This window comes from Natator depressus, chromosome 14 (genome assembly GCF_965152275.1).
Source record: "Natator depressus isolate rNatDep1 chromosome 14, rNatDep2.hap1, whole genome shotgun sequence".
Lineage (NCBI taxonomy): Eukaryota > Metazoa > Chordata > Testudines > Cheloniidae > Natator > Natator depressus.
Window position 1 is genome coordinate 46,904,336 of NC_134247.1, and position 13,023 is coordinate 46,917,358.

Sequence of the window (13,023 nt, forward strand, 5' to 3'; positions counted from 1 at the left end):
TGGCGCTTCGCACCCCGAAATATTGATCCTCTGACAAACAAATCCCATGAAGTTCAGTCTCTATTTCTCTGTGCTGGTGGCAGAAGGCACCCCAACAGTGCTGCTCCCCCCGCAAATACCAGCAGGCTGATTTCACCCCATATGGCCAATGATTGGGGGGGGGAAACAGCCCCGAAATATCGAGCTCACCCTGAAATGCCAGCTCCTTTACCCCACAGTATCACCCCGGTTCTGGCAGGGAAAGCACCCCCAAAACACCAGCGGGTCAATTTCATCCCCACATTGTCAGGGAGGGCAGCAGAGGTTCGCACCCCCCAAAATATCCAGCCCACCCTGAAACGCCGGCTGATTCCTTTCAAAGCCCCATCCTCCCTGCTTGCTCCGGCAGAGGGGGGGTACACCCCGAAAGAGGGATCCCCGAAACACACACCCACACGATCGCTGGTTCGGGTACCCCCCAAACTCCCTGCCCCCACAAAACAACAAAGCGGGTGGATTTCACCCCCAAACTCCCCACGGTGGGGGAAGTGGCACCCCCAAAATCCTGCCCCGCTCCCCCCAGTGTAATCCCCCCACCCCGGTTTTCAGCTCTCTCTGACCTGCGGGGGCGGGGGGGGTCCCCGGGAAATCTCGCTCCATGGCTGCTCCCGGCCGGCCTCGCAGGCGGGGGCCCCGCTGCTGGGTCCTGGGGCACCGAGCACCCCCTAAGTGTGGGGGGGACCCCGCCGGGGGGGGGGGCTGCGGGCCCGGGAGCGTGGCAGGGAGGGGAAAAGGCTCCGAGCCCAGCCCGAGATGGGGGGAAAATCCAGCAGCTGGTCGGGTTTCAGGAAGGACCGGATTGGGCAGGGACTCCCCGGGCAAGGGGTGGGGCCTCTGGGGAGCCCGGACGCCTGGGTTCTCTCCCGGCTCAGGGAGGCGGGGCTGGTGGTTAGAGCAGGGCGGGGCTGGGAGCCAGGACTCCTGGGTTCTCTCCTGGCTGCGGGAAGGGCAGTGGAGTCTGGGGGACGGAAGCCCGGACGCCTGGGTTCTCCCCAAAGCTAAGGGGGGGCTCGTGGTTAGAGGCTGGGAGCCAGGACTCCTGGGTTCTCTCCCCGGCTCTGGGAGGGGAGTGGGGCCTGGTGGGTCAGAGCAGGGTGGGAGTTTGGGAGCCAGGACTCCTGGGTTCTCTCCCTGGCTCTGGGAGGGGAGCGGGGCCTGGTGGGTCAGAGCAGGGTGGGGGGCTGGGAGCCAGGACTCCTGGGTTCTCTCCCTGGCTCTGGGAGGGGAGCGGGGCCTGGTGGGTCAGAGCAGGGTGGGGGGGCTGGGAGCCAGGACTCCTGGGTTCTCTCCCCAGCTCATGGAGGGGAATGGGGCCTGGTGGGTCAGAGCAGGGTGGGGGGCTGGGAGCCAGGACTCCTGGGTTCTCTCCCCACCTCCGGGACAGGTCAGACCCTACAATAACTAAAGAACTGGGGCCAGCCCTGGGCCCTGAAGAGACCCTCTCGCCATAACAGGCTGCCAGTCTCTTTACCCACAACAAAGATGGCGGAGGGGGGCGGCTGCGCCATTAGGTACAAGGGAGAAAAGCGCCCCATCGACCACATCCAAAATGGCCACCGACCTAGATTCACCCCATCGGAGCCGCCAGATTTTGCCCTAAACAAAGATGGCGGTCAGGGGCTGCCCTGGTAAACCAATGGGAACAAGTCTATCCGCAGCCCACCTCCAAGATGGCTGCGCACCCCGGCTTCGCTCCTCCATTATTTGAGAGGGCTGCCCTTAGCAAACATGGCGCCTACTGCCTTCAATACGCATGTGCGACCGCGGGAAGCCCCCATAGGGGTCCGTCGTGTCCATGTAGCTGACCTTCTAAGTGCCTGCTCGGATTATGACCCAGAGGGACCCAGTCACTCCGTCGCCGGCCGGATCAGAAGAACCAGACACGCCGATCCACGCGGGATGATCCAGGGAACTCTGCGGGAGCGGGGAACCCGGACAGCAGCGCAAGCCCCGCACGGCGGGAGCGGCTCAGGCGTTCGCCACGGGCAGCCCCACTCCCCCACGAGAGGGGGAGAGCAGGGACGGGGCCCTCCCGTGGGGGCGCATGCTCAGTCGGAGAGCAGAGGTTAGCGTTGCCAGGGTGATGAGAGCCCCGCCCCTCCCACGCACTCAGCCCCAAGCCAGGGCGTATCACGACCGCGCCGGAAGTAGGGCGCGGAGCCCGCACAAGGCGGAGACTGACGTCAACACGCTGCACCGGAAGTCAGCGTGCATTTTGCCCGCGTACCGGAAACGACCTGATGAGACCGGAAACGGACCCCCGGGGACAGGAAGTGGGAGTGCCCCGAGGTAATCCCAGGGCCCCTCCCTGAGCAGCTGAAGGGTCAGAGGTCAACAAGTCACAAGGGGTTAAAGGGCAGGGGTCATAGGCTGCCCCACCTGGGTCCCCCCCCTCCAGCCCCAACGCAGGGGCCACAGAACTTAACCCCCCCAGAGCCAGCCACAGGCAGCCAGGGGCAGGTGACCCCTGTAAAACCAGCCCCTGCCCCCCCCCCAGAGCCAGCCGCCTCCCCGGGCCGGGTGAGGAACCAGGCCCCTGCCCCCCCCCAGAGCCAGCCGCCTCCCCGGGCCAGGTGAGGAGCCAGCCGCCTGCCCCTCCCCCCCCCCCCCCCCCCGAGCCAGCCGCCTCCCCGGGCCGGGTGAGGAACCAGCCCCGCAGAACCAGCCCCCTGCCACCCCCCCAAGCCAGCCGCCTCCCCAGGCCAGGTGAGGAACCAGCCCCCGAGATCCAGCCCCCTCCCCCCCCCCCAGAGCCAGCCACCTCCCCAAGCTGGGTGAGGAACGGACCCCACGGAACCAGCCCCCACTAGGGAAAGGAAAAGACTCCATTTGTTCCAGGATTGTTTATTGAGGCAACATCCCTCTTCTTTACGTGACTCCAGGCTCAAGTCCTTCCCCTGCGAGATGCTTGGGGTGCCCCTCACTCCCGACCCGCAGCCCCTGACTCCTGTCCACACTGAACAGTGAGGCAGGCCTGGGCTGTGCAGTCCCCCCACTTCTCCTTTCACTTCCCCGTCCATTGTTCAGTCCAGCAGCCTGTCCCATCACCCACCGAGCAGGGCCCTGGATTCCAGTCTCCGTCGCAGCCAGAGGGGGTGCTGGTGAGTAACCAAAGCCGAAATCCACCAAGCACTTTTCCTTGGAAAACTAAGGAAGTACAAATGTAAAAAAGTTGATTAAAATCAATGTTTTATACCGAGGCTTTTCAGTCCCCCCAGGAGACCAGGCAGGACCCCCTGAGCCACGATTCAGGCCTCATGAACCTGAGCGAAGTCAGGCCAAACTCCAGGCTTTGGGACATGAGAGGGAGACACTGGGACATGCCAAGGATTCTGGAATTGGGGCTGCAGGTCAGGAGTGAGGGGCACAAGCAGTCCTGGCGAGGGGCCCAGGGATGGGCTGGCAGTGGGCCCCAGAAGGCCTGGTGGGGGCCCGTTGCTCAGGGCCCTGCAAGGGTCGTCACTGGGATCAGAGATTCTAGCGGATTCATCACCACAATGGCCACCCAGGGAATGAGACTGGGGGGGCCTGACCCAGCTAGGAGCAGCAGCCCAGGGGAAGGACTTACCCAGACACCCCAGGAGCCTCCTTGCTGAGTCCAAGTGTCACAGTGCCTGCAAATCACCAAACAGGTGAGTTATGTCCCACTGCAGGAGAAAAAAAACCCAGAAGTCCTGGCTCCTAGCCGCCCTTTCCCTGCTGTAACCACTAGACCCCACTCCTCTCCCAGAGCCAGGGTGAGAACCCAGGCGTCCTGGCTCCCAGACACACCCAACCCACTACAACCCCACAGGTCTCTGGAGCAGGCTGGGTTGTCATTAAAGACTCCGATCCAATCTGGAGACCTCAGGGTCAGATCCAGCCAGCCAGGCCCTGGGGTGGGGGGACCCCCCATTAGCTCAGGACAGATTGGTAACATGGGGTGGCCAGAATCTCTCTCCCCACCCCACCCCTCCGATCCCCAAGGGAGCAGGGTCAGTCTAAGTTGTGTTATTTCATGTGAATCCCAACCTTGAGCTGGGAGCTCCTGTCGAGGAACAAATCGTCACCCCCTGCTCCCCAGATCAGGGCCACCCAGCCCAACCCCTCTACTCCCTGCAGCACAGGACCCTAGCATTGCCCCCCACCCCACCCCCAATCTCTGGTTTCCCACTCCTTACCCTGCCACTGCACTGTTCTGGTCCTGGTCCCTCCATCCAGAGACCCCAGGGGTCTCACCCTGCTGGGCTCATGTCGGAGATAGACATGGGGCGAGAATCCAGCTGGGGGAGAATAGAGGAGAGAGGGTTAATGTCCTAGCAGGGGGCTGCGGGTCAGGACTGAGGGGGAGCCCAGGGCTGGGCTGGCAGGGGGCTGCGGGTCAGGACTGAGGGGCACCATTGCTCAGGGCGCTGCGAATATCGTCACTGGGGTCAGAGACTCTAGTCTAGCGGAATCATCATTGCAAGGGCCCCACAGGGACAAGCCAGGGGATGCGGGGGGAGTGAGGGGCCAGAGCAGGGACTTACCCAGATGCCCCAGGGGCCTTAGCACCAGCTCCACACATCACCACCACCTGCAAATCACCAACAGATCATTTCCCCCTGCCAGGCAGAGAACCCAGGAGTCCTGCTCCCAGCCCCCACTCCCCTCCCAGAGCCAGGGAGAGAACCCAGGAGTTCTGCCCCCCCCAACCACGAGACCCCACTCCCCTCCCACAAGTCTGGAGCAGGTCAGACCCACCTGATTTCCCATCATTAGTGACTCCAGTCTGGTCTGATCTCATCCATCCCTCCCCAGACCCACCCCCCACCCTCCCGGGACCACCCCACCAGCTGTATCTCCCTGTTGACTCATCCCCTATTTGTGACCCGTTCTAACCCCAGACCGTTTCCGGCAGGACGGCCCCCTAGCCCGGCTCGGGGTTCTGGGTTTCCGCCTTTCCCCTTCCCAAGGGACGTACTTCGCACTTGTCTTCATTGAATTTCATCTGACTGAATTCAGACCCATTCTCCAGTGGGTCAAAATCATAGTGACTCCCAAGGGCTGGCAACCCCCCCAGCTCGGTTCATCACCCTCCCGGTCCGTTAGCCAAGTCGTTAATGAAAATATTGACGAGTACAGCCCAGGGCTGGGGGTCGGCAGTGAGGGGCATCAGCGGGGCGGGGGGGGGGGCAGGGGGCTGCGGGTCGGGAGTGAGGGGCACCGTTGCTCAGGACGCTGCGTATCGTCACTGGGGGTCGGAGACTCTAGTCTAGCGGATTCATCATTGCAACGGCCCCCCCCCCGGGAAGGAGCTGGAGGAAGGGGGGGGGCCCAACCCAGCTGGAAGCGAGGGGCCAGGGCAGGAACTTACCTAAATGCCCCCAGGGGGCCTCAGCGCCAGCTCCACCACCGCCTGCAAATTGTCAACAGAGCATTTACCCCCTGCCAGGCAGAGAACCCAGGAGTCCGGGTTCCCAGCCCCCCTGCTCCAACCACCGGCCCCCACTCCCCTCCCAGAGCCGGGAGAGAACCCAGGAGTCCTGCTCCCAGCCCCCCCGCTCTAACCACCGGCCCCCACTCCCCTCCCAGAGCCGGGAGAGAACCCAGGAGTCCTGCTCCCAGCCCCCCCGCTCTAACCACCGGCCCCCACTCCCTTCCCCGAGCCGGGAGAGAACCCAGGAGTCCGAGCCCCCCCGCTCTAACCCCCCGCTCTCTGGAGCGGGCTGGAGGCAAACCCCTTGTTCTCACTGGAGTCTCTGATCGGATCTCGGGGGCCCCCGGGAGACCCTCATCTGAGCCCCCCCGGCCACGAACCTGCCCCTGATCCGGGGGAGGGGACAGACAGACGGGTCCTGCCCCCCACGAGCAGGGGCTGCGGGTCGGGAGTGAGGGGCACCGGCAGGGACTCACCCAGGCCGGCCAGTGGCGGCAGGGAACCCAGGCGTCCGGCCCCCCCATGGATCCGGCCGGGGCCCGCGCAGAGAGAGACACGTGCGCTCCCTGCGGGGCTATTTATGGCGGGTCCTTCCCGGGCCCGGGCTGCCCCCGGCGCTGCCTGATCGCGGCCGCCCCCCCCCCATGCCCACATCCAACATGGCGGATGCGGTGCCCTTAACAAAGATGGCGGAACCCCGGGGGGCGGGGCTGTTTCTAAGTGGGGGTGGGAATGAGGAGCAGGGGGCTTCCTGGCCTCCCCCCCTCATGCCCCATTGGCCCCCCTGAGCCAGCCAGTCCCCCCCATGGGAAAGGGGGCACACCCAAAATCGCGACTCAGGGGGGCCCGGCTGCCAGGCCTCACCCACTGCCCCCATCGCCCTCGGCCCTCGCCCCACAGATCCTGGGAGAACAGGCTGAGGGCAGCCCCCCGGGCCCCCTGGCGGGAAGTGGGGGATTTTCTCAGTGTTTTGCAGCAACACGGTGCGCACCTCAGTTTCCCCTGTGCTGCGTGTGTAACAACGTGGCCGGGGGAGGGGGGTTCATAGAATCATAGAATCATAGAATATCAGGGTTGGAAGGGACCCCAGAAGGTCATCTAGTCCAACCCCCTGCTCGAAGCAGGACCAATTCCCAGTTAAATCATCCCAGCCAGGGCTTTGTCAAGCCTGACCTTAAAAACCTCTAAGGAAGGAGATTCTACCACCTCCCTAGGTAACGCATTCCAGTGTTTCACCACCCTCTTAGTGAAAAAGTTTTTCCTAATATCCAATCTAAACCTCCCCCATTGCAACTTGAGACCATTACTCCTCGTTCTGTCATCTGCTACCATTGAGAACAGTCTAGAGCCATCCTCTTTGGAACCCCCTTTCAGGTAGTTGAAAGCAGCTATCAAATCCCCCCTCATTCTTCTCTTCTGCAGACTAAACAATCCCAGCTCCCTCAGCCTCTCTTCATAAGTCATGTGCTCTAGACCCCTAATCATTTTTGTTGCCCTTCGCTGGACTCTCTCCAATTTATCCACATCCTTCTTGTAGTGTGGGGCCCAAAACTGGACACAGTACTCCAGATGAGGCCTCACCAGTGTCGAATAGAGGGGAACGATCACATCCCTCGATCTGCTGGCTATGCCCCTACTTATACATCCCAAAATGCCATTGGCCTTCTTGGCAACAAGGGCACACTGTTGACTCATATCCAGCTTCTCGTCCACTGTCACCCCTAGGTCCTTTTCCGCAGAACTGCTGCCTAGCCATTCGGTCCCTAGTCTGTAGCGGTGCATTGGATTCTTCCATCCTAAGTGCAGGACCCTGCACTTATCCTTATTGAACCTCATCAGATTTCTTTTGGCCCAATCCTCCAATTTGTCTAGGTCCTTCTGTATCCTATCCCTCCCCTCCAGCTATCTACCACTCCTCCCAGTTTAGTATCATCTGCAAATTTGCTGAGAGTGCAATCCACACCATCCTCCAGATCATTTATGAAGATATTGAACAAAACCGGCCCCAGGACCGACCCCTGGGGCACTCCACTTGACACCGGCTGCCAACTAGACATGGAGCCATTTATCACTACCCGTTGAGCCCGACAATCTAGCCAGCTTTCTACCCACCTTATAGTGCATTCATCTAGCCCATACTTCCTTAACTTGCTGACAAGAATACTGTGGGAGACCGTGTCAAAAGCTTTGCTAAAGTCAAGAAACAATACATCCACTGCTTTCCCTTCATCCACAGAACCAGTAATCTCATCATAAAAGGCGATTAGATTAGTCAGGCATGACCTTCCCTTGGTGAATCCATGCTGACTGTTCCTGATCACTTTCCTCTCATGTAAGTGCTTCAGGATTGATTCTTTGAGGACCTGCTCCATGATTTTTCCAGGGACTGAGGTGAGGCTGACCGGCCTGTAGTTCCCAGGATCCTCCTTCTTCCCTTTTTTAAAGATTGGCACTACATTAGCCTTTTTCCAGTCATCCGGGACTTCCCCCGTTCGCCACGAGTTTTCAAAGATAATGGCCAAGGGCTCTGCAATCACAGCCGCCAATTCCTTCAGCACTCTCGGATGTAACTCGTCCGGCCCCATGGACTTGTGCACGTCCAGCTTTTCTAAATAGTCCGTAACCACCTCTATCTCCACAGAGGGCTGGCCATCTCTTCCCCATTCTGTGATGCCCAGCGCAGCAGTCTGGGAGCTGACCTTGTTAGTGAAAACAGAGGCAAAAAAAGCATTGAGTACATTAGCTTTTTCCACATCCTCTGTCACTAGGTTGCCTCCCTCATTCAGTAAGGGGCCCACACTTTCCTTGGCTTTCTTCTTGTTGCCAACATACCTGAAGAAACCCTTCTTGTTACTCTTGACATCTCTTGCTAGCTGCAGCTCCAGGTGTGATTTGGCCCTCCTGATTTCATTCCTACATGCCCGAGCAATATTTTTATACTCTTCCCTGGTCATATGTCCAACCTTCCACTTCTTGTAAGCTTCTTTTTTATGTTTAAGATCCGCTAGGATTTCACCATTAAGCCAAGCTGGTCGCTTGCCATGTTTACTATTCTTTCGACTCATCGGGGTTGTTGGTGCCGGGGACCAGGGGTGACGGCACCAACAACGGCAGCCGGGACCCCAGACAGCGACCTGGAGATGGGGGACCCAGAGACGGGTGACCGGGGGCCCCACCCCCAGGAGCAGGGTCCAGCCGGGGGGAACAAAGGAGAGAAGAGGGGGGGCCCCAGCAGCCTGGGACGGAAGACAAAGAGCGGAGGAGGGTCTGTCAGGGGAGAGGACATGGGGGCTCGGCTGGAAGGGGGACAAGGAGCAGCCGGAGCCCCAGGGGACGGAGCCAGACCCAGCTGGCCGGGGCTGAGACTGGCCAGGCCTGAGCCCCTGGGACCTGCCAGGGCTGGGTCCAGACGCTCACTAACCCCCCTGGGTGACGCTGGCGGAGAGGCCCTGCAGGCTGGCGATCGGGGGGCGACGCTCCCTCTGGGGCGACCCGGGGGGCCGGAGCGAGGGCACTCCCTGAGGGGTCCCCGGCACAGCAGCTGGCTGGAGGCTCAGAGGGACCGAGCGGACCCCCAGGAAGGGCCGTCACTGGCGGGGGCGACTCCCGGGGGCCGTACGGAGCCGCGAGAGCCCGGGGGGAGGGGGCTGCAGTCCGGGACACTCCCCACCACAAAGCCCAGAATGTGGGCGTCCCTGTCGGAGATGCTGGGTTGTGGGGTAATGACCAGGCAGGGGGGTAACAGTGTTGGGATTTCCTCTGCCCAGGAACAGGGGGGCACCCCATATTAGAGAGTGGAGCCCAGCCCTGGGCTGCCCCCCACCTCGGCCCTGCTGGGGCCCCTCACTCCCGACCCGCAGCCCCCCTTCCCCCCCTGTCCCTGCCTTGGCCCCCAAACTCTCCCGCAGCCCTGGCAGTGACCCTCCATCCACAGACAGTTCTTTGTTCCAGAGAAACCTGACATTCGAAAATCCCCCGACGGGCCCATCTCACCCACGCCCTGTGCGATCCCAAGGCCGGATCCTTCCCTCCAGCCCTGGCCCCAGGGCCCCATCCGACGTGTTCCCAGCCGCGGGGCTCCCAGCCCTACCTCCTTGGGAGACGCTTTCACAGCCCGACAAACCCATCGCAGCCGGGGCGTCTTTCCCCCAAGCCCCCCGGCGCTCCACGTCCATGCCGGTGTTTTCCATACAGGCGGCTGGCTGGGAAATCGAAGGCGGGCCCCGCGGTGAAGGCTCTCAGCTGGGCCTCCGGAGATCAGGGCTCAATTCCCAGCTCCCTGGAGCAGGGACCCCAACCCATTTACCACGGTGGGCCACGCGTCCTGCCCTTAGGACGGAAGAATCCCCGGCCCCGCTCCAGGCGGGGGACCGAGCGGCCCGGTGGCCGTGCTGCCGAACCGGCCCTGGCGGTGCCAGTGGGCGAAGCTGGGTCCGCGTCAGCAGCGGGCCCTCGTGCCAGGAAGGCCAACGGCAAAGCGGGCGGGATTAGGGGGAGCGTTGCCCGCAGATCGAGGGACGTGATCGTTCCCCTCCGTTCCGCCCTGGGGAGGCCACACCTGGGGTGTTGCGTCCAGTTTTGCGGGCCCCACTACGGAGGGGATGTGGACAAATTGGAGAGGGTCCAGCGGAGGGCAAGGAAACTGATCGGGGGGCTGGGGCCCGTGACGAACGAGGAGCGGCTGTGGGGACTGGGGCTGTTTCGTCTGCAGCAGAGAGGAGCGAGGGGGGATTTGAGAGCAGCCTTCCCCTACCTGAAGGGGGTTCCAGAGAGGACAGAGCTAGAGGGCTCAGACCCTGCAGAGGGGCCAGGTCACCCCAGATCCTGGCTCCCATGGTGCGGAGAGCGTGTGGGGCTCACAGGGGCCCCACCCCTATTCTCCCCCAGCCCCCCTGCCACTCACCCACGTCTCCCCTCCCCACAGCCCCTCTCGATTCCCTTCTCTCGGCCCAAACTCCTTGCCCCCTCCCCCAGCAGGCGTGTGCCCCTGGATTTTCTTTTCTTTCCCAGGCTGGTGGGAGCCTCTCCGGGGGGTGAGCCGCCCGCCGGGTACGTTTCCCAAAAGAACAAAAGCCCCTTGGACAGGGGCACATTTTAGCGACCCGGCTACAGCCCCTTTTCAGCGTCCGGCCCTGGCTCGAATTCAGCCTGACCCCGGCCGGCTGTGGCCAGCAGCGCCCCTGAAACCACTCAGCTGCAGCCAGAGCGAGAACCCCGGGCCCCGTGTCTGCTCCGGGCAGGGGCAGGAGCCACATGGCTCACTCGAGAGGGAGTCTTGGCCGCTGCCCCAGAGAGGCCGTGGGTGCCCCGCGCTAGCTGGGAATTCATTCTCTGGCCAGACACCATCACACCTGCCCTCTAGGGCTCTGCCACAAGCCCACCCCCGATCCCCCCACCGAGAGACGTAGGAAATGGCATGGGGAAACTGAGGCACCCACAGAGCATTCGGAGGAAACATTAAGAACAGTCCCGCTTCGTCACCAGGTGTCGGACCGAGGAGAAGCGGCTACAAAGCTTGCTCGAAAGCCGACGGGCGGGTTCCCTTTCTTGTTCCCCAGGTCGAGGGTTGTGGCTCCGGCGGCCGGGAACAGCCGTGGGGCGAGAGAGGCCGCGGAGATCCGTGGGCGTCTCCAAGGTGCCACCCGCACTCCTTTCCCGATCCCCAACCGGCCGCGCTAGACAGGGAGACCCAGGAGCGGCCGAGCCATCGGCCCGTCTCAGGCCCACGCAGGATGAACGTTGTCAGGGAGCGGCCAAGGGAGGCGTCGGGCTCGTCTCCCCTCCTCCTCCTCCTCCGCGCTTCTCCCCCGGGGGAGAAAAATGGCGCCAAAGCCCTTTCTTGCTTCTGAAATTCAGGCCCTGGCTGGGCTGGGAGATTCACTGAATAGTTTCAGCCAAATAAAAGATTTAAAAAACCACCTTTGCCACCCATCCCCTGCCCCCAATATCTCCCTGCCCCTGGGTGCCTCTGGGGCAGAGCCTCTACTCCCCTCGTTCCCTCGCCCGGGGTATCTATGGGGCTGGAGCTGGTCTATTTCTCCCCACAAACACCCCCCCCCCACTGCTCCTGGGGAGATTGCCCAGGTGGCAACCAAACCTCCTTACGGCCGCTGGTAGCGGCTGACAGAACTCGGCCAAAGTTCCTGTAGGTCCGTGGGGGTCCTCGGGGGGCCGCAGGGGTCTCCAGCAACTCAGCTAGAGGTTGGCCTGCTTTTACTGCCCTAGAGCCGGGGGGGCGATTTATTGGAGAATTGGACGGGAACGGGCGAAGGAAGATTTCAGTGCGAGCAGCTGGGACGCTTCCCTGGTTTGATGTCTGATTTCGGAAGCACGTGGTTTTCAACTCGGGGGGACGCCAGCCAAAGCCGGCTCCTGAACGGGGTGCAGTCACCCGGGAAGGTTGAGAGCCCTGGGCTAGTTCGCTCCCATGGTGCACCTGGGGTTCGGGGCAGGAGGCTGCTCCATCGTGGGGGGGACCTGGGCAAGGGGGAGGCTCTGCTCCTCGGGATAGAGGGAGATCTGGGCAGGTGGGGGCAAGGTGTGGGGTGGGGGAGTTACAGCCCTGGCTCTGGGGTCGAGGGAAAACTCCAGCTGATCGGAGTGGGAGCAGCCCAGCCCCACAAGCAATCCAGGGAAAGGGAGCTCCCCCCACCGACTCCTCCTGGAACCCCAAATCCACTGAGCCCAGAACACTGGCAGGACGGGAACCTCTATAACCTCCTTTCGCATGCCTGTGGTCTCCCCTGGCTCGTGGAAGGGAGTAGGGTGGTCCAATGATTGAAGCGGGGGGGTGGGGGGCACAGGTTGGGAGCCAGGACGCCTGGGTTCTCCTCAGGCTCTGGGTGGGGGGGTCCAGTGGTTAGAACAGGGGGAGCTGGGAGCCAGGTGTGACAAAGCAGGGGATTTTCCTGTGTTTGCGTGTGTACTGTGTGCCTCAGTTTCCCTGTGTAACAGCATAGGGGGGTTGTTGCTGCTGGGGACCAGGTGTGATCCCACCTGTCAGCTGGGACCCAGACTGCGGCCTGGAGATTGGGGACCCAGCGACTGGGGGCCCCCCCAGCTCAGGAGCAGCCGGTTCTGGCCAGTGGCAGGACAATGGGCTGAGGGGCCCGGCCCAACGTGGCCTGTGCTGAGGGGCACTAGGCTTGAGACCCCCGAGACCTGCCTGGGGTGGGTCTGGACCCCCAGTAACCCTCCTGTGACACTGGCAGAGAGTCCCTGCAGGCCGGAGCTGTGGGAGGGACCGGGGGGCCAGGGTGAGGGGACTCCCTGAGGGGGTCTCGGGGGGCAGCGGAGCCTGGCCCTGGAGAGCGCAGACCCCCCGCCAAAGGCCATCGCACTGAGGGGGGTCCCTCCCGGGGGCCAGGTGTCCGGGACGACACCCCCACCCCCCACCCCCAAAAAGCAGCAGCAGGCTCTGGCTTCTGACAAGTCTTTTAATCCATCATCAGGGCGACGTTACCAAACCTGCCCGCACAGGGTGCCCCCAGCGCCCGCTGGCCCGGCAGGGCACCGCACGGCTCCATGCAGACAACGAAAAACGAGGAAACGCACAAAAACCGCAAGACGCTGGTAAAACCGGCTCC

At 62.5% G+C, this 13,023-nt stretch overlaps 1 long non-coding RNA gene across 1 annotated transcript; it reads right to left on the reverse strand.

The window, feature by feature from the left end:
* Positions 1-2,881: 2,881 nt before the first annotated feature.
* Positions 2,882-6,002, reverse strand: LOC141998204 (uncharacterized). Its single transcript, XR_012641805.1, has 6 exons — positions 5,914-6,002; positions 5,375-5,416; positions 4,548-4,594; positions 4,200-4,301; positions 3,608-3,653; positions 2,882-3,186 (listed from the first exon to the last, which is right to left on the reverse strand). It is a non-coding gene; the product is annotated as an uncharacterized LOC141998204 (long non-coding RNA).
* Positions 6,003-13,023: the final 7,021 nt, after the last annotated feature.